Source organism: Scyliorhinus torazame, chromosome 12 (assembly GCF_047496885.1).
Source record: "Scyliorhinus torazame isolate Kashiwa2021f chromosome 12, sScyTor2.1, whole genome shotgun sequence".
NCBI classification, from domain to species: domain Eukaryota; kingdom Metazoa; phylum Chordata; class Chondrichthyes; order Carcharhiniformes; family Scyliorhinidae; genus Scyliorhinus; species Scyliorhinus torazame.
The window spans coordinates 151,101,151-151,125,239 of record NC_092718.1 but is presented as its reverse complement, the minus strand read 5'-3'; positions in this window follow the sequence as shown (position 1 = coordinate 151,125,239).

The following is a 24,089-nucleotide window of genomic DNA, read 5'->3' as shown; positions in this document are numbered from 1 at the left end:
TGCCCGTTCAGTTTCCGTCTTACCCTGAATTCCTCTTGCTTGCCACGTCGCCCTCCCTTCTCCGCTGCGCTCATTCTTTTGTACTGGGCCACTGTTTCCCACCTGAAGTGGTCTCTCAGATAGTGGTTTGCTTTTTGTCTTTCAGGGTGTGCTTTGTTGGGGCGTGGGGGGGGTGGGGGTGGGGGAGTGGGGGGGAGGGGTGGGGGGGGAGTGGGGGGGGAGGCGAGGTGCTGCCTCCCCCCCTCGTCGGCGTGCTGTTGCTCCTTGCCAGGGGCCCCTTATTTCTTCCCCTGCTGTCGGTGTTGTAGCCCACATTCCTCGACAAACCGGTTTGCCTGCCGGGGGCTGTGAAGAAATGTTCTTTACCTTGATCTGTGACTCAGAGCTTTGCTGGGTACAGCATACCAAAGCGTACGCCGTTCTTGTAAAGGGCTGCATTCACTCTGTTAAACTCGGCACATTTCCTGGCTAGGTCCGCCCCAATGTCTTTGTATACATAATGCTATGTCCTTCCAATTGGCAGCTCTTGGTCTGCCTGGCCCACCGCAGTTTGCCCTCTGTTGCTTCCCGGCCTTGGGTTTCGGGTGCAGTGACTGGTGTGCCCTGTCCATTTCTGGTGGGTTGGGGAAAGTTTTCCTTCCCACTATGTTGTCCAGCATCCCGGCCACGTATACCGTGGGGTCCCTGCCTTCGATCCCCTCCAGTAGGCCCACAATCCGTACTTATTGCCTTCTCGAGCGGTCCTCTTGGTCATCCACTTTGCCCCTCAGGTTCCCCTGTGTCGTGACCAGCCTCGTCACCTCCTTTTCCAGAGCCGTGATGTGGTGAACCACTGTAATAGGAGATGTAAGGTAGGACCTGCACTACAGGTTCGCCGGTAGCTCCTGCCGGCTGGCTCCGCCCACGGAGAACTGTATAAATATGCATGACCTCCCGTGCCCTGCCATTTCGCCAGCTGCAGCAGGAGGCCACGCATCTGACTGTAATAAAGCCACAAGTGTACCCAACTTTAGTCTTTGTGCAAATGATCGTGCATCAATTAATGACAGTCAGATTTTCCACTGAATGGATCTCCGAATTAAGCCCGATCGCGTGCAGCTGGATCCGCACTCGCCCGACGCCAGAAAAAACTTTACTCACTGGCTAGCATGTTTCGAGGCTTACATCAACTCAGCGGACCTCGCGCCAACGGAGACTCAGAAGATAAACGTCCTGTACTCCAGACTGAGCTCCAGCGTGTTCCCGTTGATCCAAGATGCCACGAATTACACAAAAGCAATGGAACTCCTCAAAGAACACTACACGCAGAAGACGAACACGCTCTTCGCCAGGCATATACTTGCCACCCGCTCGCAAATACCTGGTGAGTCCATCGAAGACTTCTGGCAGGCCCTAATCCCACTCGTCCGGGACTGTGACTGTCAGGCCGTCACGGCCGGTGAACACTCGAATCTCCTCATGCGCGATGCCTTTGTGACGGGGATTGTGTCGGACCGCACCCTGGAAGGGGCCACCCTCGAACTGGCGGAGACGAAAACCTTGGCGCTCTCCATGACAGTCGCATCCCGTAACGTACAATCGTACCTCTCCCGCCGCGCTGCCCACCCTTCTACTCCTTCCTACCCCTCCTGGACCCCGCCGATCTTGTCCCGACTCCACAATGTGCGCACCATGGGCGCCGCCATTTTGTCCCCCACAGGGTCTCAAGGCATCCCGACATCGGAACCGCACTCGCTCGCCACCCGAAGCATCCGATGGCTACACGCAGCTCGCTTCGATGACGCTGTACCAATCTTGCCCACACAACCTGGCCACCGAGTCGATGACGGTTAAAATCAACGGCCATGCGACCTTGTGCCTGCTGGACTCCAGGAGCACCGAAAGCTTTGTTCACCCAGATACGGTAAAGCGCTGCTCGCTCGCGGTCCACCCTGCCAATCAAAGGATCTCCCTAGCCTCCGGATCCCACTTCGTCCCGATCTGAGGCTTTTGTACAGTCACCCTCATGGTCCAGGGCGTAGAATTTAGTAACTTCTGCCTCTATGTCCTTCCTAATCTCTGCGCTGCACTCCTGTTGGGCCTGGACTTCCAATGCAACCTCCAGAGCCTCAACCTCAAATTCGGCGGGCCCTTACCCCCCCTTACCGTTTGCAGCCTCGCGACCCTCAAGGTTGATCCCCCCTCCCTTTTTGGCAATCTAACTGTGGATTGCAAGCCCGTTGCCACTAGTAGCAGACGGTACAGCACGCAGGACAAGACCTTCATCAGGTCCGAAGTCCAGCGGCTGCTTAAGGAGGGTATTATCGAGGCCAGCAATAGCCCCTGGAGAGTCCAAGTGGTAGTGGTTAAAACTGGGCAGAAACACAGGATGGTCGTGGACTACAGCCAGACCATCAATCGGTACACGCAGCTCGATGCGTTCCCCCTCCCACGTATATCTAATATGGTCAATCAGATTGCGCAGTACCGGGTCTTCTCAACAATTGACCTGAAATCCGCCTACCACCAGCTCCCCATCCGGAAGTCGGACGGGCCATACACTGACTTCGAGGCAGACGGTCGCCTCTACCACTTCCTTAGGGTTCCTTTCGGTGTCACAAATGGGGTCTCGGTCTTCCAAAGGGAGATGGACCGAATGGTCGACCAGTACGGTTTGCGGGCCACCTTTCCGTACTTAGATAATGTCACCATCTGCGGCCATGACCAGCAGGACCACAATGCCAACCTCGATAAATTCCTCCGCACTGCCACTCTTCTAAACCTGACCTACAACAAAGAGAAGTGTGTGTTCAGCACAACCCGGTTAGCCATTCTCGGCTATATAGTCCAAAACGGACTTCTCGGGCCCGACCCCGAGCGCATGCGCCCCCTCATGGAACTTCCCCTCCCCCACTGCCCCAAGGCCCTCAAACGCTGCCTGGGGTTCCTTTCCTACTATGCTCAGTGGGTCCCAAAGTATGCGGAAAAGGCCCGCCCACTCATTCAGTCCACCCAATTCCCATGCTTTCGCCCGCATCAGAGCAGACATCGCCAAGGCCGGGATGCGCGCAGTGGACGAGTCACTGCCAAGTAGAAAGGGACGCTTCAGACGTCGCCCTTGCCGCCACTCTAAACCAGGCAGGCAGACCCATGGCATTCTTTTCCCGCACCCTTCATGCCTCTGAAATTCGACACTCATTCGTCGAGAAGGAGACCTAAGCTATCATTGAAGCGGTGCTGCATTGGAAGCATTACCTGGACGGTAAGAGATTCACTCTCCTTACTGTAGCCACCTGGGTTGGCAAACTCCCGATGTAAAATGGAGAACAGCAAAGGCTGCAGGGAAATTCAGCCAACACAGGCAGAAACCAGCAGGTGCAAGTTTACTGTGTATTAAACTCTGCAAAAGCTCAGACAGCATCGAGACAAGCAGCCATCTGCATAATAATGTAGCAGCCAGCTACATACTAATGCGCGATCCCCGGGAACAATAGCAACATTTGGGACAAACAAAGCTAAGCCAGACTCCCCGGCGCCAGCAGGAGCCAACACAAAAGAGGTTAACGAACACCTCAAGACCGCCCATCGATCAGGGAACCGCTCCAGTATTGGAGAAATCGAACCAAGCGAGTGGAACGAAGTCCAATCACTTGGAACCAGGTACAGGGTCCGCCCCGAAAGGCGGGAAGCCCCTGGGGACTATAAAGTTAAGCCCAAGTTCAAATCATTCTTCTTGACCGGGTCACACAGCAACGCGAACCAACCTTGACCGTGACCGGTTCAACTGCCGCCAAGATCCAGTAAGTCTTAAATCAACGCTCGCTACGAGATAGGCGCTCCTAGCTACCAATCCGTACCAACTTCGAATCCCGCAGACTCAGAACCCGAACAAAAGTCCATTTGTTCCCCTGACCTGGTGGGCCAGTCCGAAGCTAAGTATAGGCCTGTTAGTTGTAGAAGTAGCTTAGATGTAGAATTTGTGCATGAGTAGCGATTACTGTGTATAATAAATGTGCTTTGATTTGAATCTTACTAATCGGTGTATTGAGTTATTGATCATTACTTGGACTTGAACCTCATGGCGGTATCATAAAGATACCTGGCGACTCGAGAGCAAAGGTTATAAAACAGAGCCAATTGAACCAACCAAAAGTTAGCAACATTACGGACCAACGGTCGGTTGCCTTCATGTTCAATAACACACAGCGGGGCAAGATCAAAAATGATAAAATCTTGCGGTGGAGAATCGAGCTCTCCACCTATAATTACGAGATCTTGTATTGCCCCGGTAAACAGCCTTTGTCACCCGGGGGTCACTCGATTGTACCATCTGGTCAAAGCTCGCAATCTGCCCTACTCCGTTGAGGAAGTATGGACAGTCACCAGCGACTGCCAGGCCGGACCGTAAGCGCCTGGTGAAGGCTTCCCGCCCCTTTGAACGCCTCAGCGTGGATTTCAAAGGGCCCCTCCCCTCCACCGACCGTATAACGTACATTCTCAGTGTGGTCGATGAGTACTCCAGATTCCCCTTTGCCATTCCATGCCCCGATATGACATCTGCCACCGTCATCAAGGCCCTCAGCACCATCTTCGCTCTGTTCGGCTTCCCCGCCTACACCCACAGTGACAGGGGATCCTCATTCATGAGCGATGAGCTGTGTCAGTTCCTGCTCAGCAGGGGTATCGCCTCCAGCAGGACGACCAGCAACCCCCAGGGAAACGGGCAAGTAGAACGGGAAAATGGGACGGTTTGGAGGGCCGTCCAGCTGGCCCTACGGTCCAGGAACCTCCCAGCCTCTCGCTGGCAGGAGGTCCACCCTGATACTCTACACTCCATCCGGTCACTATTGTGCACCGCCACTAAAAACACACCCCATGAACGTGTTTTTACATTCCCCAGGACGTCCAGCTCTGGGGTGTCGCTCCCGACTTGGCTCGCTGCTCCAGGACCGGTCCTTCTCCGGAGACAATTTCGACTCCACAAGGCGAACCCCTTGGTGGAAAGGGTTCACCTGCTCCACGCCAACCCTCAATATGCCTACTTTGAGTTCCCTGACGGCTGCCAAGATACTGGGACCTGGCACCGACAGGTTCCACCCCAACACCCCCCCCCCACCAATGCGCCCCCACCAATGCGCCCCCCGCCCCACCTCTCACCGCGCCGCCAATATTGACCCCACCAGACCACCCCCCCCCTCCCCTTTTCCGCACAAGAGGGTGAAGAGGACTTCGGCATGCTCCCGGAGTTCCTCGATGACTGGCCAGCATCAGCACCGCCACCACTGCCATCGGTGCCACCTCCACCACCGCCAGCACCGACTTCGCCACCACCATTACTTCGCTCCCAACAAAGCACCGGACCGGCTGAACCTTTGACAGACTCCGGACCGTCAACATGGACTTTTCCTTACCTACCACTGTACATAATTTCACTAATTGTATATAGTTTCACCTCACCCCCGCCGGACTCATTTTTAACAGGGGGTGAATGTGGTGAACCACTGTAATAGGAGATGTAAGGTAGGACCTACACTACAGGTTCACCGGTAGCTCCTGCCGGCTGGCTCCGCCCACGGAGAACTGTATAAATATGCATGACCTCCAGTGCTCTGCCATTTCGCCAGCTGCAGCAGGAGGCCACACATCTGACTGTAATAAAGCCACAGTTGTACCCAACTTTAGTCTTTGTGCAATTCATCGTGCATCACGTGATCCGATCACTCTTGTGAGCTGCGGCCTTTTCCAACTCTTTGATGGTCGCCTCTAGGGCTTCCAGTCTCTTCTCTGCTCTGTTCAGGGCGAGCTGTATTTCAGCCAGGGTCTTGGCCCCCGCTGCCTTCACCGCGGTCTCAATGTCTGCTTTCACCTCTGCTTGTATCTCCTGCTGGTGCTCCCTCTGGGCCTCGGTGAAGAATGCCTTCCAGTTCCCCCCTGGTACGGGGGGAATTTGCTCCTGTCTGTCCTGCTCTTTTCGTTTCAGCGAAACTTCCGCTCCGCCGCCTCATGCGCCGGTTGGCTCACCTGAGTGCGGTCGCCCCTGGCCCTTTCTGCTCCTAGTGTCTGTTCTGCCTCTAGCTTGGTTTCCTTCAGGCATTTTGCCTTCTAGTCCCTCACTTTCTTCCTTCCCCTGTCCTGTTCAATTTGGGGAATGGATTGCTGCTTTTTAGCGAATTCTGTTGAAAAGTGGCTGTTTTTCGATTCCACGGGAGGAGAGCCACCTAACGTGCGATTGCTCAGCACGTCGTCATCTCTGGAAGAGCTTCTAGTTTTTCTAACCCAAAAGCCACAACCAAAATAGAAAAGTAAATACACCAGAGAGCAATTAAACCGAAAGTAATTATAACTGATGGTAGAAATCATCAAGTCAGAGGTTTTTTTCCCAGGGTAGAGGGGTCAATTACTAGGGTGATGTGTTGGATGTTCTGGATCCGTGGAGCACACACTGGCCACCAACACTTAAAATAGTGCAACATTACTTTATTAAGTTAGAAACTGTTGAACATACTTTCACTGTGGGTTAACACAATGTTAGATTCAACTGAAGACCTATGCCTGTCCGAACCAGCCTATGCACTCAGCACATGGTGAGGATCTGTGCTGTAAGCTGTAAGCTCTGTCCTTGTAGGAGGATGCATCCCGAATGAGCGGGAACTCTGATGCCCCCAGTCTTTATAGTGAGTGTGCTCTAACTGGTGATTGGCTGCGGTGTTGTGTGTGTTGATTGGTCTTGCTGTGTGTCCATCAGTGTGTGTGTCTGCACCATGATATACTGGTGTATATCATGACATCCCCCCTTTTATAAAAGAATGTATGTGTGTGGCAATAAATAATGTGTGATGAGAATGTTCCTAACTACGTGTGGGATCCGAAGACATATTTACAGGACTACGTACATGAGAACTAAGCTATTTACATGGGAAGGTGCCTGGTGCAGAGAAGCAGTATGCAACAAGAGTAACGAGATCAACACTACATACAAACCAGGGAAACGATCAAACAAAGCAACAAAACAATTCAGAGAGTCTATAAGTCCGCAAAGTAGGTCTAAGAAGTTCTAATATCCCTCAGCTCCTGGTATCATGATGTGTTGGGTGTCCTGGATCCGTGGAACACAAAGAGGCAACCAACACTTAAAATAGAACAACACTATTTTATTAAGTTAGAAACTGTTGAACATACTTTCACTGTGGGTTAACACAATGTCAGGTTCAACTAAAGACCTATGCCTGTCCGAACCAGTCTTTTTTAAAAAAATATGTTTTTATTAAGAATTTTTCAATCACAATATTTTCTACCTTACAAACAAACCCCTCCCCCCTCTCCCCCACCGTAACAAAAAAAAGAAAAAAGAACTCGCGTGGCAAGACATGAACATGGCAAGTCAATAAGATACAAAACTTTGTACAGTGGGTTCTTCCCGTACATGTCACTTTCCGGATCCTACCATGTGTTTTCTTGCTCAACTGCCCCCCAGAAACCGCCCCCCCCCCCCCCATCCCTCCCCCTACCCCCCCCCCCCCCCCCTCGGTTGCTGTTGCTGCTGTCCGACCTTCCTCTAACGCTCCGCGAGATGGTCTAGGAACGGTTGCCACCAGCTATAGAACCCCTGCGCAGACCCTCTCAAGGCAAACTTTATCCTTTCCAACTTGATAAACCCTGCCATATCATTTATCCAGGCCCCCACGCTGGGGGGCTTCGCCTCCTTCCACATTAGCAAGATCCTTCGCCGGGCTACGAGGGACACAAAGGCTAGAATGCCGGCCTCTTTCGCCTCCTGCACTCCCGGCTCGTCCACTACTCCAAATAGTGCTAGCCCCCAGCTTGGCTTGACCCGGGCTTTCACCACCTTAGATACTGTTCCCGCCACTCCCCTCCAGAACCCCTCCAGTGCCGGACATGACCAAAACATATGGACATGGTTCGCCGGACTTCCTGAGCACGTCCCACATCTGTCCTCTACCCCAAAGAACCTACTCAACCTCGCCCCTGTCATATGCGCTCTATGAACCACCTTAAATTGTGTCAGGCTAAGCCTGGCACACGAGGAAGAGGAATTAACCCTACTTAGGGCATCAGCCCATAGCCCCCCCTCAATCTCCTCCCCCAACTCCTCCTCCCATTTACCCTTCAGCTCCTCTACCAAAGCCTCCCCCTCTTCTTTCATTTCCTGGTATATCGCCGACACCTTGCCCTCCCCGACCCATCTGCCCGAAATCACCCTATCTTGAATCCCCTGTGCCGGGAGTAGCGGAAATTCCCTCACCTGCCACCTCACAAACGCCCTCACTTGCATGTACCTGAAGGCGTTTCCCGGGGGTAGCCCAAACTTCTCCTCCAGCGCCCCTAAGCTCGCAAACGTCCCGTCAATGAACAGGTCCCCCATTTGTCTAATCCCTACCCGATGCCAGCTCTGAAATCCTCCGTCCATCCTTCCTGGGACAAACCGATGGTTGTCTCTAATCGGGGACCACACCGAGGCTCCCGTCGCACCCCTATGCCGTCTCCACTGCCCCCAGATCCTTAGCGTTGCTGCCACCACCGGGCTCGTGGTATACCTTGTCGGCGAGAGCGGCAGCGGTGCCGTCACCAGCACCCCCAGGCTTGTTCCTTTGCAGGAAGCCATCTCCAACCTCTTCCACGCTGCCCCCTCTCCCTCCATCACCCACTTACGGATCATTGCCACATTGGCTGCCCAATAGTAACCAGCCAAATTCGGCAACGCCAACCCTCCTCTATCTCTGCTATGCTCCAAGAACCCCCTCCTTACCCTTGGGGTCTTGCTTGCCCACACAAATCCCGTAATGCTCCTGCTTACCCTCTTAAAAAAGGCCTTAGTGATCACAATTGGGAGGCATTGGAATACAAAAGGAAATCTCGGGAGGACCACTATTTGAACCGACTGTACCCTACCCGCCAGCGAGAGTGGCAACATGTCCCACCTTTTAAAATCCTCCTCCATCTGTTCCACCCCGAAAAGTCTCCAAACTCCCGTAGGATCTGCATAACCTCAACCATCCCCTCCACTGGATCCGTCACATACAGCAACAGGTCGTCTGTGTACAGCGACACTCGATGTTCTTCTCCCCCTTGGACCACCCCCTTCCATTTCCCCGACTCCGTTAACGCCATGGCCAAAGGTTCAATTACTAATGCGAACAGCAGAGGGGACAGGGGGCACCCTGCCTCGTCCCTCGATAAAACCGGAAATACTCCGACCTCCGCCGGTTTGTGACCACACTCGCCACCGGGGCTTTATACAGGAGCTTAACCCAACTGATAAACCCTCCCCCGAACCCAAACCTCCTCAACACTTCGCAGAGATACTCCCACTCTACCCGATCAAAGGCCTTCTCCGCGTCCATGGCTGTCACTATCTCCGCTTCTCCCTCCACCGATGGCATCATTATCACATTTAGGAGCCTTCGCACATTAGTATTCAACTGCCTTTACGAATCCCATCTGGTCCTCATGAATCACCCCCGGGACACAGTCCTCAATCCTCATGGCCAACATTTTTGCAAGCAACTTAGCGTCTACGTTAAGGAGCGAGTTCGGTCTATACGACCCACATTGTAGTGGGTCCTTATCCTGCTTCAAGATCAAAGAGATCGTCGCCTCCGACATTGCCGGGGGCAGGGTACCCCCCCCTCCCTTGATTCATTGAAGGTCCTTACCAGCAACGGGGCTAACAGGTCTACATATTTCCTGTAGAACTCCACCGGGAAACCATCCGGCCCCAGGGCCTTCCCTGCCTGCATGCTCCCCAGTCCTTTAACCAGCTCCTCCACCCCAATTGGCACCCCCAAACCAGCCACCTCCTGCACCTCCACCCTTGGGAACCTCAACTGATCCAAGAATCGCCGCATCCCCTCTTTTCCCCCTGGGGGCTGGGACCTATACAGTTCCTCATAAAAGGCCTTAAAAGCCTCATTCACTTTCCCTGCCCTCCGCACCATAGTTCCCCTGCCATCTTGGACCGCACCTATTTCCCTCGCTGCCTTCCTCTTACGGAGCTGGTGTGCCAGCATCCGGCTCGCCTTCTCCCCATATTCGTATATCGCCCCCTGTGCCTTCCTCCACTGTGCCTCTGCCTTCCCTGTGGTCAACAGGTCGAACTCCGTCTGGAGACTTCATCTCTCCCTGAGTAGTCCCTCATCCGGAGCCTCTGCATAGCTCCTGACCACCCTTAAAATCTCCCCCACTAACCTCTCCCTTTCCCTGCCCTCTCTCTTCACCCTGTGAGGCCTGATGGAGAAAAACTCTCCCCTGACCACCGCCTTCAGCGCCTCCCATACTACTCCCACCGGCACCTCCCCGTTGTCGTTAGCCTCCAGATACCTTTCAATACACCCCCGCACCCTCCCGCACACTTCCTTGTCTGCCAGCAGTCCCACAACCAACCTCCACAACGGGCGTTGGTCCCTCTCCTTCCCCAACTCCAGTTCCACCCAGTGCGGGACATGGTCTGAAATGGCTATGGCCGAATACTCCATTCCCTCCACTTTCGGGATCAATGCCCTGCCCAGAGCAAAATAATCTATCCGGGAGTAGGCCTTATGAACGTGGGAGAAAAAAGAAAATTCTCTGGCCAAGGGCCTGGCAAATCTCCACGGATCTACTCCCCCCATCTGATCCATAAACCCCCTAAGCACCTTGGCCGCAGCCGGCCTCTTCCCCGTCCTAGATCTGGAACGATCTAATGCTGGGTCCAGCACCGTGTTAAAATCCCCACCCATTATCAAACTCCCTACCTCCAGGTCCGGAATACGCCCCAACATCCGTTTCATGAATCCAGTATCGTCCCAGTTTGGGGCATATACATTCACCAGTACCACCTCCGTCCCCTGCAACCTACCACTCACCATCACGTATCGACCTCCCTTGTCCGCTACTATGTTCTTGGCCACAAACGACACCCCCTTTCCCACCAGCATTGCCACCCCTCTATTCTTCGCATCCAGCCCCGAATGGAACACCTGTCCCACCCATCCCTTCCTTAACCTGGCCTGATCTGTCACCTTCAGATGTGTCTCCGAAACTCTCCCCCCGCCCCCCCCCCCACCCCCCCACCCCCCCCCCCCCCCCCCGCTAGATCCACATCTAGCTCTTTTGCTCCCCCGATATTACTTCCGTGAGTCAGCTGACTTCTGCTGACCCCGGCTTCCCCCGCCTTCCCGTTGATCTCCCCGTGTGGGAGTCTCTCCTCCTCCTTACCTTCCTCCATCCCCCCCCCCCTTTTGGCGTGGGAAAAAGCCCGCGCTTTCCTGAGCCAGCCCCGCCCCTTATGGCACAGCTCCTGTTGCACCCATTATCCCAGTTCTCTCATCCCCGAGTCTCACCTCCCTCCAGCACCGACGCCGACATTCCCCATCATCATCTCGTCTACAGAAAAGAAAAAAGGAAATTTTAGGAATTTTAACCAGGACTCTACCCACATCCCCATCCATCATCCCACCCATGCAGTATTCTTTACCCATATTTACAACCCCCTGTACAACCACATCTCCTCAGTTCGAGTCCAGTTTTTCCATCTGAATAAAGGTCCAAGCCTCTTCTGGCGTTTCAAAATAATGGTGCCTGTCCTGATAAGTGACCCACAGTCGCGCAGGCTGCAGCATGCCGAACATGACTTTTTTTATGCAGCACCGCCTTGGCCCGGTTGAAGCCAGCTCTCCTCTTCGCCACCTCCGTGCTGCAATCCTGGTATACTCGGATCACCGCGTTCTCCCATCTGCTGCTCCGCACCTTCTTGGCCCATCTCAGCACACTTTCTTTGTCCACGAAACGATGGAACCTTGCCACTATCGCCCTTGGCGGCTCATCAGCCTTGGGTCTCCTCGCCAGGACCCGATGAGCTCCTTCCAGCTCCAGGGGGGTCGGAGAGGCCTCCGCTCCCATCAGCGCATGGAGCATCGTACTCACGTACGCCCCAGCATCAGCTCCTTCCACTCCTTCGGGAAGACCCAGAATCCGGAGGTTATTCCTTCTCGACCTGTTCTCCAGGACCTCAATTCTCTCGGCCCACCTCCTGTGCACCGCCTCGTGCGCCTCCATCTTTACCGCCAGGCCCAGGATCTCGTCATTCAGAGGTGCTGGATATTAAAACAAGTTGCAAAAGCAGCCGTCTAAAGGTCTGAAACATTGGTGAAAATTTCATTTCCATTCAATAAGAGGTCAACAAGTGTTGGATTAGAACTTCCTCTCCATTTATTCAATAGTCTGTTTTATGCATTAATATACATCTGTGTGTAGAATCATAGAATCCCTTCGGGGCAGGAGGAGGCCACTCGGCCCATCAAGTCTGCATTGGCTCTCCGAAAGAGCCTTCCAAAATTCTGTAGGCTGGAGGGTGGCAAATCTAATCCCAGCAATTAAAAAAGGAGGGAGAAAAAGTATTGGAGTTTACTATAAAGGTTGTGATAAAAGAACACTTCGACAATATTAACAGGGCGGCATGGTGGCGCAGTGGTTATCACTGCTGTCTAACGGTGCAGAGGACCGGGGTTCCATCCCGGCCCTGGGTCACTGTCTATGTGGAGTTTGCACATTCTCCCCGTGTCTGCATGGATCTCACCCCCACAACCCAAAAAGATGTGCAGGGTAGGTGAATTGGCCACGCTAAAGTGCCCCTTTTTTTGGAACACAAAAGAATTGGATACTTTAAAAATTAAAAAGAAAATATCAACAGGGTTAGACAAAATTAACATGGATTTATGAAAAGGAAATCATGTTTTGACAAACCAGTAGTTTTTTGAGGATGTAACTTGCAGAATAGATAAGAGAGAACCAGTGGATATGGTGTATTCAGATTTTCAGAAAGTTTTTGATAAAAGTCTCATTTAAGAGGTTAGTGTGCAAAAGTAAAGCACACAGGATTGGGAGTAATATATTAGCATGGATTGAGAATTGGTTTTCAGATAGGAAACTGAGTAGAAATAAATGGGTCTTTTTTGGAGTGTCAGGCAGTAACTCGTGGGATCGTTCAAGGATTGTTGCTTGGGCCCCAAATATTCACAATATGTATCAATGATTTGAATGAGGGAACCAAATGTAATAATATCAAGTTGGCACGAAACTTGGTGGGACTGTGAGTGGTGAGGAGGAATGTCAAGAGGCTTCAAGGTGATTAAGACAAGTTGAATAAGTGTGAAAATACATGGCAGATGCAGTATAAATTTGAAGTTAACCACTTCGGAAGGAAAAACTGAATGGCAGAGTATATTGAAATGATGATAGATTGGGAAATGTTGGCGTACAAATGGACCGAGGTGTCCTTGTACACCAGTCACTGAAAACAAGCTTGCAGGTACAGCAAGCAATTAAGAAGGCAAATGGCTAAATTTAACGTGATTGGTGGAACAAATGGAGGAGGACTTCAAGAGATGGGACATGGTATCCCTGTCACTGGCAGGGAGGGTGCAGGCGGTTAAAATGGTAGTCCTCCCGAGATTCCTCTTTGTGTTTCAGTGCCTCCCGGTGGTGATCACGAAGGCTTTTTTCAAAAGGATCGAAAAGAGTATCATGAGTTTTGTGTGGGCCGGGAAGACCCCGAGAGTGAGGAAGGGATTCTTACAGCGTAGTAGGGATAGGGGGGGGCTGGCACTACCGAGCCTAAGTGAGTACTACTGGGCCGCCAATATCTCAATGGTGTATAAGTGGATGGGAGAAGAGGAGGGAGCGGCGTGGAAGAGATTGGAGAGGGCGTCCTGTAGGGGGACTAGCCTACAAGCTATGGTGACGGCCCCATTGCCGTTCTCACCGAAGAAATACACCACAAGCCTGGTGGTGGTGGCGACTTTGAAAATTTGGGGACAGTGGAGACGGCATAGGGGAAAGACGGGAGCCTTGGTGGGGTCCCCGCTAAGAAATAACCATAGGTTTGCCCCGGGGAGAATGGATGGGGGATTTGGAATATGGCAAAGAGCAGGAGTAACGCAACTGAAAGATCTGTTTGTGGATGGGAAGTTCGCAAGTCTGGGAGCGCTGACCGAGAAATATGGGTTGCCCCAAGGGAATGCATTCCGGTATATGCAACTTAGGGCTTTTGTGAGGCAACAGGTGAGGGAATTCCCGCAGCTCACGACACATGAGGTGCAGGACAGAGTGATCTCAAAGACATGGGTGGGGGACGGTAAGGTGTCAGATATATATAGGGAAATGAGGGACGAGGGGGAGATTATGGTAGATGAGCTGAAAGGGAAATGGGAAGAAGAGCTGGGGGAGGAGATTGAGGAGGGGCTGTGGGCGGATGCCCTAAGTAGGGTAAACTCATCGTCCTCGTGTGCCAGGTTAAGCCTGATTCAATTTAAGGTGTTACACAGGGCGCATATGACTGGAGCACGGCTCAGTAAATTTTTTGGGGTAGAGGATAGGTGTGCGAGATGCTCGAGAAGCCCAGCGAATCACACCCACATGTTCTGGTCATGTCCGGCACTACAGGGGTTTTGGGTGGGGGTGACAAAGGTGCTTTTGAAAGTAGTGGGGGTCCAGGTCGAACCAAGCTGGGGGTTGGCTATATTTGGGGTTGTACAAGAGCCGGGAGTACAGGAGGCGAGAGAGGCCGATGTTTTGGCCTTTGCGTCCCTAGTAGCCCGGCGCAGGATACTGTTGACGTGGAAGGAAGCCAAGCCCCCGGGGGTGGAGACCTGGATAAATGACATGGCAGGGTTTATAAAGCTGGAACGGATTAAGTTCGTCCTAAGGGGATCGGCTCAAGGGTTCACCAGGCGGTGGCAACCGTTTGTCGAATACCTCACAGAAAGATAGAGGGAATGGAAAAGAAGAAGGTAGCAGCAGCAGCCCAGGGGGGGGTGGGGGGGGGGTGGGGGGATGGGGGGGGGAGGGGGGGGGAGGAACCAGAAGGACTCTCAGGGTTGTTAATATATATGTATAATATGTATAGGTCGTTGCTATAAATAATTGTTTATTGGACTGTTAAATCATATTTTTGGAGAGTGTTTATCTGAGACAAGGCAGTTGCCATTTAGTTTTAGTTTTCGTTTTTGTTATACATTATTTATGCTTTGTTTATAAAACAGGTCATTGTTATTTATACTGTTATATTATTGTGTAAAGGATACACAATGTACTGTGATGGTTGACCAAAAATTTTCAATAAAATATTTTTTAAAAAAAGAAGGCCTTCGTTGTAAGAGGATTTTATGCCAGGAATTAGGATTTCTTATTGCAGCTGTACTTCTTTTCTACTTCCTAGGCAGTCACTTTGGGTGGAGTATGACTTGATTACACACAAAATAAGAGTTCTCAGTTGACTGAGGAGTCCAGTACGCGGCCTAAAGTCTCCATCATAGGTAGGGCAGGTGGTGGTTGGAGGAGTGAGTGGGTGGGGTTTCCAGGTTGCAACACATTCCCTTCACCTTGATGCTTGTCTTCAGCTTGTTCTCAGCGGTGAAACTTGGTGTTCAGCTCCTTCCCAGATGCTTTTCCTCCACTTTGGGCGGTCTTGAGCCAGGAATTCCCAAGTGTTGAACTTTTCAAGGAGGTTTTGAGGGTGTCCTTGAAGTATTTCCTCTGCCCTCCTGGGGCTTGCTTGCTGTGTCGAAACTCTGAGCAGAGAGCTTGTTTCGGGAGCCTCGTGTCAGGCATGTTGATTATGTGGCCCGTCCAACGCAGCTGAGCGACCATAGTCTGAGCTTCGATGTTGGGAATGTTGACCTGAGCGAGAACACCGACGTTGGTGTGCCTATCCTGCCAATGAATTTGCAGGATCTTATTGAGGCAATGCTGGTGGGACTTATCAGAGTTCATTTTAATGTGTGTAAGGTGACTGTGTGCGTGTTCTTTTAATGTGGGGTGGCTGTTGCACACCAACTACCACATTGGCTCGATGGAGCAAAGCCTTGGTCCAGTGGCAACGAGGTACAAGGCAACTGAAATGAAAATGAAATTAAATGAAAATCGTTATTGTCACAAGTAGGCTTCAAACGAAGTTACTGTGAAAAGCCCCTAGTTGCCACATTCCGGCGCCTGTTCAGGGAGGCTGGTACGGGAATTGAGACGTGCTGCTGGCCTGCCTTAGTCCGCTTTCAAAGCCAGCGATTTAGCCCTGTGCTAAACCAGCTAAACTGGAGATCATACTCTGCTGTATGAGCCTAGGACATATGAGCACACATACTCTTACTGTCCTCCTTTCTCCTTCCCACAGGATCTCTCTCCTTGGGATTTAAAAAGTGCAAAGATGGCTCCTCACTGATCTCTTGCTGTGAATGGCCCGGCTCCTCGCTAATTGTGATCCTCTCATTATGAATAGCTCCGCCGCTCCTCTCTCACTCTTCTAGGTGGTGGTCACTGTCTCGGGGCCCTGTTTTTGTCTACAGGACCTTGGCGATACCACATTGTGTGCATTGTTGGTCTCCTTACCTAAGAAAGGACATACTTGCCAATGAGGGAATGCAATGAAGGTTCACCAGACTGAACCCTGGGATGCCAGTTTGTCATATTAGAAGAGATCGGGTCGAGGAGAGGTAAGACATAGTTAGCATCCATATTTCATCAGCAAACGAATCAGCCAGAGAGGACAATTTAAGCGTGGATTTTGTACCTGTTTGTGAACTCTGAGTAGCTCCCACGTTGACTGATCATTACAGTAACTCTTCAAGCGGATGAAGTCCACCGTCATTGGGATTGACTGGTCACCGTTTTAATTCAATGCTTTAACGTAGTCTAAAAGGTCAGCAAAAGCTTTTAGCCACCCTTCAGTACACAGAGTGCAACGTTGTTATGATTTCCCATGGCTTCCATTATATCCCTTGCCAAATATTCAGTTCTGTCCATGATTAAACCATGAGGAATATATACTCTCTCCAGATCATTTGAGTAATGTTTAGGGATGCAAAACAGATCAAGGTTTTGTTCATCATCGGTGATCACCATGCAATCAGCCACTGCCATGCCGCTATCGCACTTTGACCCCGGGTTCAGGTTCCAACACTCCCGGGCCGCATGCGCACTGATGAGTCGGCACGCATGTGTAGTGTGCCCGCATTTTTTTTCGTCGCTCGCAGCCGGCATTGTTAAAAGCCGGCTGTTGCATGCAAATTTCCATGATCGGAAATACGGCGATGGCTGGCTCCATGACCCTCCCGACAACCGCCCGCGGCCCCCACTTTGAAAATGCCTGGAGAAGGCATTTAGGACTGAGATGAGAAGAACCTTTATCACTGAGGGTGGTGAACCTGTGGAATCCTCCACCACACAAGGCTGTGGAGGCCAAGTCACCGAATACATTTAAGAAAGAACTCAATAGATCTCTCGACCATAAAGCCGTCAAGGAGTATGGAGAGAGTGCGGGGGAATGGCATTGAGATAGAGCAGTATTTTTCAAATTTGTTTCCTGGGACACGTTTTTGCCAACCTGCCGACCTTTGTGACCCAAGCCCAGCATTTCTTCGTTGTCGGCTGTCAACCAGAGGCGCTTGATGCACTGAACAGGGCTAACATGAGCATTGCTCTGTCCTGCCCTGAACTCTTTTGAGCAGCTCTCTCCAGCAGATTCAGATGTGAGATCCTGTCCAGTACGTACACTGCCGATTTGGTCTCTGGCCATCTCTTAGTTTAAGAAAATATTTCATCTTCACAGTCCTGTTGCCTTGCTTGCCAGCAGCGAGAAAATGGGAGCTCTCTTCTGTGATTTGTCGCCAAAAACACAGAGGACGCTTGACGTCAAGTGTACGTGCAGAGTGCGTGACCTGCTCACCACTGCCATTTCTGACCAGAAGACTGAACACAACATTTAAAAGGCAGCAGTAGCCGCCATTCTTAATAAGAATGCCAGTAGCGGCCCGTGATTGCTTCTTCCATGATCAGAATTGGTTTCCTCCCACAGGCCAAAGATGTGGAGATTAGGTAGATTGGCCATGCTAAAATTGCCCCTTAGTGTCCAAAAGATTAGGTGTGGTTACTGGGATAGGATGGGGGTAGTTGCTCTTTCCAAGAGTCGGTGCAGACACAACGGGTCGAATGGCCTCCTTCTGCACTGTAGGGATTCAATGAAGGGTACAGGGAAGGAGCTATCTCCAGCTCTAGGTCTCAAGACATCTCAGTTCAACACCACACTGACCCTGGGTTATGTGCCTTCTTGTATCATTGTGAGATCAGTCTGACACTCAGGCCCACATTAACCATGCATTGCCAAATCCTTATGTGACCCCCTCCCCAAGACTTTTTCCCATGGATGTGGACTCACTAGTTTGTGTCATGACTTACACTATTCCCAGTACCCTGCATTTTCATTGTTGTTACCATGTTATTGCTAATTAACATTGTTGCTTTGACTGCCTTAGAATTATTACATCTTCACTACCCCATCTCCCTTCTTCAACTCCTTGAAGTTGGAGGTTAGGGAAGTATGGAGGCTTTGTCACCTTTCACATCTTGTTTGCCATCTGTTGGGAGAGCGGTAAGCTCTGTCAGTTGTGGTTCTTCCTGCTGGCTTGGGAGTTCAACTGGCATTTGGGTGTCTTCCTCGATCGTTCTCCACTGTGCCATGGGAGCAGCTGGTCTAGGAATAGGGTAGACGGTTTTGTTTGACCTTGCCCTCTGCTATGCCAATTTGGTAGGACTGGTGCTAATCACTTGGATTTTGGATCTACAAAGTCGATGCAGCTCAGAGTTAACTAAAACTCTCACTAGTTTGTTTCATGACTAATGTCTCATTCATTTACAATATAAGTCTCATTCATTTACATTATTATTACAATGTCAACAGCCTGGCTTGGTTGGGGGGGGGGATTTTTCCCCTCTTCTTATCGTCTGATTAGTCTGGTCACTCGCGGTTGGTACGGAAAGATCGTCTCAACGAAATCAAAGGTCAGTCTGGGGATTAGAAATTTAATTGATGGGATTTCATATTGTTGATTCGGCTTGGGTTAGGTTTTGGGTTGATGGGACATCTAAAAGATAATTCAATTCCAAGTATAAGTGTTTTTATGGCTGATGGGACTTCAGTAGATGGAGGTTCAGTTAAGTAAGTGTTTTTAGGGCTGATGGGACTTCAGTAGATGAAGGTTCAGTTCAATAAGTGATTTTAAATCCGAAGATGATTCAATTCCATGTGTGAGTGTTTTAAATCTATAGTTGATTAAGCTAAAATTGTACCCTTGGACTGTAGTGGCGAAAAACGCAGTTCTAAGGACTAGTTGAGATTATGGGGAATTCCTTGGACAGCACAAATGATCCAGGCATGCCACTGCAAATATTATGCGATATGTATCCGGATAAAGCAAAAGATTTCAGAAAAATGTCAGCAATGCTAAGAAGTAAAATGGGGAATGAATGGCCACTAGTGGGCACCAAAGACCTAGAGGTTATTAAGAAAATCCAGGGACACATCTGGGAAAAGAGTCAAAGTATGAAAGCAAAAGAATTAATTGGATTATGGAGACAATATTGTCAAGAGGAAAGAGATAAGATCATGTTATCTAGTTGGCAGGACAATGCCCTTAAAATGGGAATTCTAATTAGTGAACAGGGTAACCAAAAAACATTACAGGTCTTGAAAAAGGAATGTGCATTAAAAAAAATGCGCAAGTAGAGATAGGAAAGGCTCGGGTCAAACAAAAGATGAGCTACGTAGTTCAATGGCTGGCCTTGAATTGACAGAAAATGATAAATTCAATAATTTAGAAATGTCACTAAAAGTTCCGACTGCACCTGTAGCATTGTCTGCACTAATTCCAGAACCACCAGAGTATAATAATTTATATCCAGTCAATGCTCCCCAGATTCCAATCATGCCAGTAACTCCAGCCCTTTTGATTGATAGTGTGGGTCCTGATATACCATCTTCACGATCAGTAGAGAAAGAGGAGCTCTGTTCCGCAAGCCCAGTTAGCTCTAGGACCAGATCTCGGACTGCGAGAGAAGGGCTTGATCCTAACCAGAAACAATTAAGCATACCACCTAAATCCCTCCAGACCAAGGGGAAACCGCAAATTTCGAGAACAAAGGGAGATGCAACAGATGATTTTGAAGAGAAAGAACTCCCTCTAGTGACAGGGAGAGACGTCGAAGTCTTGGAAGAACCAGAGGAAATAGCTAGAGTGCCCCCTGGTGAGATTCGGAGACAGTTGCCGATTAGGAAGATACCAAACCCGGACGCGGTGACTGCAGGGGCCCAACCCACAATAGACGTTTACTTCCCATGGACACCCAGTGAGATGATGCTATTATGGCTACAATCCCAGAGAGAAAAAAATCTCCTGCTGCTTTCGTGGATTCCTTGAGAACTACCATCTCAATTTATCAAGCTGATTCTAGGGGCCTCTGGGCCCTAGTCCAGCAGGTTTTAACCCCAGCAGAGTACCGCAATTATCTTAATCACTTGAATTATGCTAGCCACGCCGCACTTCAGCAAGCCCATGCGTTAGACGACGATAGACGGACACAGATCCTGAATGCGTTGAATAGCACATTTCAAAAGCCCATAAATCTTTCTGTTATCTTAGACCTAAAACCTAAGAAGATTGAAGAGCCAGAGGAATTTCTGGAGCGTTTTAATGTAATCTACCGTGGGCAGTCAGGCGACTTGCTATATCAAAATGGTCAGAATTCCCCTCAATATTGTGCTATGTTAATGCATTGCCTACCACCTTCTGTGGCTACTGCTGTGAAATGTAATAACGTGAATTGGACAGAGAACGCCCCTTCCCAGATGGCAAGGGCAGTCAGATTTTATTGGAAGGAGGGTGTAGGCCAGGAAGGAGGCTCAGTTACAAAGATTAAGACTGAGTATGTAATGAAAAAGGATGATCTGCGACCCCAACAAGCGGCAGAAATGGTAGTTTACCAGCAGGAGCCCCAATATTGTGACTTTGGGTGGGTGGATCAGCGAGGGGGAGGATACCAAACCCACCCAAAGGGACCCTCAGCTCCTTTTTATGGCCCACTGTATGCATCAACAGCTTTACAACCGCCGCCCCCTCTGAGGGGCCATTGGTCTACTGGGAGAAGAGGACGGGGCAGATATAGAGGGAGCAATGCATGTTTTAATTGCGGCCTTGCAGATCACTGGCAACAGGAATGCCCCTTTAAAAGACAGGCAGCAGAAGGAGATTATCCGACCCAAAGGAGGGGGTACCCACCAAGGGGAGGACAGACGAGATACACTGACTTCTCCCAGGCAAACCCTTTCCCAACACAGGATTGACTAGCTAATTCAGTCATAAGGACTCTCCAATCGGACAGGGAACCTATTATCTCTCTGCAGATAGGAGATCAACATCACTCATTTGTAATCGAAACTGGAGCAGCCATGTCTTCTGTGCAATCAGAACTTCGACTACCACTATCCGACCACACGCAGCAATTGTCGGGGTTCCAAGGACAGGTGTGTGAGTATCCTATTTCTGAACCTGTGACAGTCATTTACGAGAATAAGTCTGCAGAGCATCAGTTTGTAGTCACTACTGGATTGGACTGTAACTTGTTGGCTCGAGATTTACTGTGTATCTTCCAGCTACAGCTAGAGTGCGGAGACGAGGGGGTAACGGTTAAATCATGGAGGATGAGACAACAGTGCTATATTTCTATCACCCCCCAGTGGTGGACGTTAGACATTGAACATTCACTACATCCCGTTACCCTGGCCTATGACAGAACCGGACAAAACAGGGAGTTGGAGGACAAATACCGGCCATTAATTGGGACCGAATGGCCAGTCAAGGTTACAGCCACAGTCACGGGAAAAGAAGGTACAGCCGATTTTGTTACAATACCACCACATTTATGGCCACAGTCAGCTTCGGTAAGCCCTCATATTACACGTCAGGTCCACGACCAGTACCATGCCAGGGATCTGGGGCAAATGGTAAGGAGGGCAGTGGATCATTCGGATCCAACAGAGTACGCACTTCAAGTCATGCCGGACGGCCCTGCCATAAAATATTTTGAGGTCCCTGAAACAATTAACACTCGACTGCAGCATCACTGGGGAAATGATGTTTTGGAATATGTCAATCCACAGGTCTGGGCGGAATACCCATCACAAGTGGGAAAGACAAATGTTACACCTATTAAGGTAACGATTAAGGAACATGTAAAGCTACCTTCCATTCGGCAATACCCCCTGAAATCCCAAGCTGCACCGTCTATAGACAAATTAATTCAAGAGCTGTTGCAACAGGGTATTTTGGTCCCTTGCCAATCAGAATGTAACACCCCCATACTTGCTGTGCCTAAACCAGCCAAACCAGACCAATACCGATTAGTACAGGATTTACGTTCAATCAATGCCATTGTACAGCCGTTACATGCTCTCGTCCCTAACCCTGCCCACATACTGGCTCAAATTCCAGCTCAAGCCCGGGTCTTCGCCATAATTGACCTTCAGCATGCCTTCTTTGCCCTCCCACTTGCAACTGAAAGCCAATATTTGTTTGCCTTCACTTACAATGGACAGCAGTATACCTGGACCCGACTGCCACAGGGGTTCGTCAATTCACCTACACTCTTCTCCAGATGTCTGCAGACCCAACTCCAGGCCTTGACATTGGAGCATGGTTGCACTCTAGTGCAGTATGTAGATGACATATTGGTGGCAAGTCCTGACGAGCCCAGTAATAGGGATGATGTGATCCAATTATTGAACCACCTATCCTCATTGGGTTATGTTGTCTCACATGCAAAGGTCTTGGTGGCTCAGAGAAAGGTTAAGTTCTTAGGAGTTTTACTTACAGCCACAGAAAGAAGTCTCGAACCCAGTAGGATTGAACCAATATGCCAATTCCCCGCCCCTACAATAGCCAAGGAGGTTCGTCATTGGCTGGGTATGGTGAATTATTGTCGGCAGTGGATACCAAACATCGCTGTCTATACAAAGCTGCTGACGCCTTACACTAGTGAAGAGGGGAACTTTACTCTCACCACCGAGGCACTCAAGGCCTTCCGTTGCCTGAAGCAGGCCTTGTTACAAGCACCAGCCCTCGGGAGGCCCTTGTACGACCGACCATTCCAGATATACTGTACTGTTCTGGGAGGATGTTCAACAGCGGTACTCACCCAGCAACATGGGGACAAGCACCGGCCCGTAGCATATTACTCTTCCAAACTCGACCCAGTGGCGTTGGGCCACCCTGTTTGCACCCAGATCTTGGCAGCGATATACAATAGTTTGCAGGCTGCTGCCAATATCACTCTCCAACAGGATATTACGGTGTATAGCTCCCACTCGGTAATCGCACTATTGGGGCAACTGCAGACTCAGCATCTTACCACAGCTCGTCAGAATAGGTATGAGATATACCTTTTGAACAATCCACGTCTGACATTTAAATATTGTACCACTATCAATCCAGCCTGTTTTCTTAGCGGTCCCCCTGTCCATGAGGACGCACCTGGTCACGACTGTTTAGCCTTGATTCAGGAAACTACCACAATAAGGGACGATTTGAGTGATATTCCATTAGAACAACCTGACATGATTATGTATGTTGATGGCAGTGCATTAGTAAGCCCCACTGGCCGGAGATTGTCCGGTTATGCAATTGTCGAACAAGATGGTCTGATTCTAGAAGCGGCAGCTTTCCAGACCCCTTATTCAGCTCAACAAGCCAAACATTTTGCCCTCACCCGTGCATGTATACTTGGGGTAGATCGTCGGGTAAATATTTACACTGACTCCCGATATGCTTTCGGGGTAGTTCATGACTTCGGACAACTCTGGAAGAATAGGGGATTCCTTACCTCGGCAGGCACGGAAATATCCCACCGGGGTTTAGTTAATGACCTACTGCAGGCCCTTCTTATGCCCACGCAGATTTCCGTTATAAAATGCGCTGCCCACACAAATGGTAAGACCCCAGTTGACGTTGGTAATGAACGAGCAGATTGTGCAGCGCGAACAGCCGTGCAAATTCAGCAAGTGATGGTGCCTAAAATGTTAAGTCAGACTAAACGATCTACTATGTCTGCTTCTGACAAGTCAATGCCAACCATCCAAGACGTCATAAGGTTACAGGAGGACGCTCCTGAGAGTGATAAACAAATGTGGAAACGGTTAGGTTGTACATATGATTCTGTTTCCTCTTTATGGACCACGCCAGCACATCAGACTTGTATGTCTGATGTACTGGCTTTATGGGTCATCGAATGTG